General features: G+C 47.0%; 1 protein-coding gene across 2 annotated transcripts in view; it reads left to right on the top strand.

Annotated features, from left to right (window-relative positions):
- The first annotated feature begins 476 nt into the window (after positions 1-476).
- c2h1orf35 (chromosome 2 C1orf35 homolog) overlaps positions 477-5,186 on the top strand; it is a 36,684-nt gene continuing 31,974 nt past the window's right edge. The window contains exon 1 of one of the 2 annotated variants that reach the window (XM_069922133.1): positions 477-556. The gene's annotated coding sequence lies outside the window, so the exon portion shown is untranslated. The remainder of the gene's footprint in view (positions 557-5,186) is intronic. The other variant, XM_069922134.1, reaches the window with a different exon arrangement.

Consider the following 5,186-nt stretch of genomic DNA (forward strand, 5'->3'; position numbering starts at 1 on the left):
TCCTTCTTCGCCTTCCCACAGGGACTGCTCCCTCCATGACTGCCTCATCCATTCATCCCTTCCCTATAATTGCTCCCTTTGTACCTATCTCTGTGACTGTAGTAAGTGCAACACTTGCACCCACACCTCCTCCCTCACCACCATTTCAGCCCCAAACAGTCCTTCCAAATAAACCAACACCTCACTTGTGAATCTGAGTGGGTCATATACTGCATCCAATGCTCCCGTTGTGACCTTTTCGACATCAGAGATGTGGCTTTCGGCCTACTGTAAATAAGGCCAGGTTTATACAGTTTTCTGGGAGCTTCAACACTGCTTATTCATTGTTTTACAGTCCGCATGCAAGGTTCTGCATCCACCACGCATCACACAGGCTGCCAGCCTCACTCTGGTTTCAGTGTTCCAATGTTTCAACATAAAAGCTCCCGGGAACACTTCTAGTGGTTTCAAAATAAAAGACCTGCTAATAGCAGCATTAAACATTACATCTCCCTTTAACAACAAAAATGTCGTGGTACAATTTTCTTGTGCAGAACAAACCCTTTTTTTTCAATAGGTAAGTGTAACAAATCACATAGTATGTAGTATACAAGTCACAATGCAGGTAAATGCACAGGTCACATAACAGCTTATTTTCCATAGGGCAGCGTTCTTCGTACATCCTTTTAGTCATTTATAAGTCAAAGGACTTGCCTTGGCTTAACGGCACGACCATACCTAGTGCGGGTATACGGCCCAGAATGATCTGGTTTGCACACTGAATCAGCGTGAGGTTGCTGTTCCCCTGGTTCGCCTTGTCCAGTGATCAGGCTGTCACTGGGTTCAGTGATCAGGTTGTCCTCACTGATCTCAAGCTGCTGTAGGTCGGGTGTGGGCTTATCATCTCAGGTGTTGAGAAGGTACCATCGGTTGCGCTCGAAGGTCTGTCTGTCGCTGGTTTCGATGTGGTAGCTTCGTGGGGTTTCTGCGGTTTGGATGACAGTGGCTGGTTTCCACGTACCATCTTCCTGCTGGAAGTGGATGTGTGCTCCGGTGTGTAGTGTTGACAGCGGCCGAGCAGACTTGTCATTACTGCTGTTTCTGGTATCGCTGGCTGTTCCTTCTCCTTGCCTGTGCTGTTCTCTGAAGGGCTACCTGAGGTTGTAACTGCAGTGTTGTCATTGGTTAGACAATGAGCCTGCGGCTCATCAGGATTTGGGCTGGAGATTTGAGGCCATCGACCGGTGTGTTCCTATATTCCAGCAGGCTGAGGTATGGGTCTTGCTTGTCCTCTCTGGCCTTTGTGAGGATTCGCTTTGCGATCTGGACAATCTTTTTGGCGAGCCCGTTGCTCTGGGGATAATGTGGGCTTGAAGTGACATGCTGGAAACCGCATAACTCTGCAAACTGTTGGAATTCCCGTGAGTTGTAACATGGCCTGTTGTCACTAACAACCTTTTTTGGTATGCTGTGTTTAGCAAACACTGTTTTCATTTTGTGGATGACAGCCGCTGAGGTGATGTAGTGCAGGCATTCAATTTCAAAGTATCTGCTGAGGTAGTCACATACGATGATGTAGTTCTCAGAGTTCCAGGTGAATAGATCTGTTGCTACAACCTGCCATGGGTTCTCTGGAATCACCTGTGAGAGCATGAGTTCCTTGGTGGTGGCATTGCGATGTATTTGGCATATGTCACACTTCATTACTGTTTCTTCTATCTGTTGACTCATGCCTGGCCAAAACATTTATGTCCCTAGCCCTGTGTTTGTTTTTCTCCACCCCGAAATGTCCCGTGTGTATGCGCTGTATCATGTCTGTGGAATAATTTTCTACTCGCCCTTTAGAAGGATTCCATTGCTCTCTGTAATCTCATTGCGGTGGTTCCGGTATTCGTTGATTTGTGGGTGACACCTTTTCCTCATCTCTGGCCAGCCTGACCGAATGACCTGCATGAGGGTGGACAGCTGCTCGTCCTGAGCTGTGGCTGCCTTGATGTCACCTCGCCGGTCTGCAGGATCTGCACTGATGACGGTGTGTACCTGCATCTCCATAGCCTCGGATAGTGAACTGTCCTCGTCATCCATGGATTTTCTTGACAGTGTGTTGACTACCAGAATCTCTTTGCCCAATCTGTGGATGAGTGTGATGCTGGATTTCTGCGAGTATCATGCACTGTAGATATGGTGGTGCGCGGGCTAGTGGCTTGCAGAATATTGTCTTTAATGGCTTGTGGTCTGATTCCACAGCTATGCGTCACCCGTAGGTGTATTCGTGGAATCTCTTACAGCTGTATAGGACTGCATAGAGCTCCTTTTTGATTTAGGTGTAGTTTTTCTCCGTGATATTAAGCAGCTTTGATGTATATTGCAACCGGTCTGCCTTCTTGCATGATGGCTGCACCCAGGCCATTTTTCGACGCGTCCACTTGGAGTGTCACTTCCTTATCAGGATTGAAATAGGCTAACACTGGCCCCGGTTCCATTGTGATCATGTCCTTCATCTGCTGAAATGCTTTCTCATGGGTTGCATCCCATTTGAACTCTGTGTCATGTCTTAGCAGGTGTCTGAGCGGCGCACTCACCTCAGCCAGGTTGGGAGCGAATCTGGCGAGGTAATTCATCACGCTGAGGATCGTCTCCAGCTCTGCCTTGTTTTCTGGAGGCTGCATATCCCTGACGGCTTTCACCTTGAAAGGGTCTGGTTTCAGGCCATCAGCTGTAAGTTTAATGTCTGAAGTAGTTCACTTAGGGCACACAGATGCGGCATTTGTCTGGGTTTAGCCGCACCCCCCTCTCTCTCTGGTCTGGCTGAGCATGGCTCTGAGGTTACGGTCATGCTCCTCTCTTGTTTTTCCGAACACGATAATGTTGTCCACGACGCCAGCCACTCCATTGAGGCCCTTGCATGTTTCATCTACCCTCCTCTGGAACTCATCCTGGGCAGATGCAATGCCAAAGGGCAGTCTGAGAAAACGATATCTGCCATACATGGAGTTGAATGTAGTGAGCAGGGTGATTCCTCACTGAGTTTGCATCTTGCATCTTGTATTTTGCTCCAGCCAGTTTGGATGTTACATCCTCAAGTGCGGGTAGGGGATAGTATGGCCATAGTATTGCTTTGTTCAAAGGCCGTGGGTCCAGACATACTCGGAGCTTGTGTGGTTTTTGATACTCACACGTTACCAGGGTATTAACCCACTGATCAGGCTCAGTCACTTTACAGATTATGCTGTCCCTTTCCATGTTGTCTAACTCTGTTCTTAAGCGTTCTCTTAGGGCAAATGGTACCCTCCATGGTGGGCAAACCACTGTTGCTACGCTAGGGTCTACCCTGAAACTACACTCACCCTGGAATTCACCGATACCTTTGAAAACATCTGTGTACTCACTCAGTACGCTGCACTCTTCCTCACTGGTGTCGGTGACCGCATTATACCACCTTGATGAGTCCCAGGACTTTACACGCTCTGTAGCCTAGAATGGGTGGGCCATTGCAGTCTACGATGTAGAACTTCTGGGTGGTTGACTTATTCTTGTATCTTCCTACCAGGTTGCAGTAGCCGTTCACTTTCAGCAGATGCACCCCGTAGCCAAGTAGCTTACACTTGTCAGTCATTAGTGGTGTGCTGGGCATGAACTTGTAATAGTCTTTTGCAGATATCACGCTCGTTTGTGCTCCAGGATCCAATTTGAATGTCATTTTTTAAATTCTGTAGTCCCAGACCTATGCCTGCATACGCACTATCCTCATTTTCCTTCTCTGATGTAACAGCGTCTACAAAGAGCTCTGAGTTGAAATCTTCATTCCTCTTTTCGACAGTGTGTACATCTCTGTGTCCTTTCCTGCTTGGAGTATGGGACTTTGATTTACATGCTCTTGCAAAGTGGTTGAGTTTTCGGCACTTTAACCACTGTTTTCCCTTTGCTGGGCATTCTGCTGGCTTATTGTGGTGTCCTCCACACACGCACTACATGCATTATTAAACGTTTTTGGGCTTTCGTTTTGCCTGCTGGCGTTTCTTGCAGTGCCTTCACTGCTGTCACTAGCCATGGCCTTGAGCTGCACCTGTGCTAGCTCGTAGGAGCAGGCTATATTGATTGCCTTGTGTAGCGTGAGCTCCGGCCCTGACTAAGCAACTTCTCCCTTACTCTAGATGAGTTGGTAGTGAATACTTTATGGTTTCTGACCATTTATTCACTATTTGCATAGTTGCAGTTTTTAACAAGCAGTTTGAGCTCAGTCACGAAATGCTCGAATGACTTCTCGTGGAATTTGTACCTGGCGAATATGGGATTAGATTTCGGCCTGAGGTATGCTGAAAATCCGTCATAATAGGTTTTTAGCACTTTTGCATCGCCCTCACTCACTGTCCAAGTGTGCTTATGTCCCGTCTTTTGTCCCTGATCCGCAGCAGGAGGTAACTGCATTTCTTCTCCTCTGTTCACCCTCTAAGCGGGCCTGCGAACATGAGGTCGGCATGCTGCTTGAATCGCCGCCATGCATCAGGTAGGTTGGGTGTATCCATCCAACCTTGCTGTCGGGACACCGAAAGCTTCCATTATTTTCTCTACCATTTTTTCCAAGTGGGTTCCTTATTACTCTGACACCATATTGTGGCTTTCTGCTACTGTAAATAATGCCAGGTTTACAGTTTTCTGGGAGCTTCAGCACTGTTTATTCCATTAGGCCCCTCGCATGTCTTCACCATCCCTCTGTCTCCTTTCCTCCAGCTCTCCACCCCTTCCCTCTCCATTCAGAGAGTTATCCCTCCCCCTATCAATTCACTTTTTTTTCTCTTGTGCCCTCCCTCTCATATCCACTTATAACTCTTGGATGTCCCTCCCCCCTCCATTTAATTCAGGCACCTCGACGAAGGGCTTAGGCCCCAAACATTGGTTATCTTTGTTACATAAAGAACATTGCGTGCCTTCCAATTTCTCTCACCAATTGTGTGCAAACTGCAATCCGCATGTCTGCAGACATTGTTATTTAACTTTCTCACCTCTGTTGTTGTTCATAGTTTCAATGTGCACACATTTTTATGTGCAGGGGCTTTATGACCTGAGCAATTTTATTTAGTCTTTTGTACCTTAACTTCTTTGTTACTCTCCAAAACAAGAACAGAAAACGTTGGAAATACCCAACAACTCAAGCAACATTTAAAAGAAGAGAAAGGGAAATAACGTTGAAGGTCAAAGACCTTTCA

The sequence above is a fragment of the Narcine bancroftii genome, chromosome 2, assembly GCF_036971445.1.
Source record: "Narcine bancroftii isolate sNarBan1 chromosome 2, sNarBan1.hap1, whole genome shotgun sequence".
Classification (NCBI taxonomy): domain Eukaryota; kingdom Metazoa; phylum Chordata; class Chondrichthyes; order Torpediniformes; family Narcinidae; genus Narcine; species Narcine bancroftii.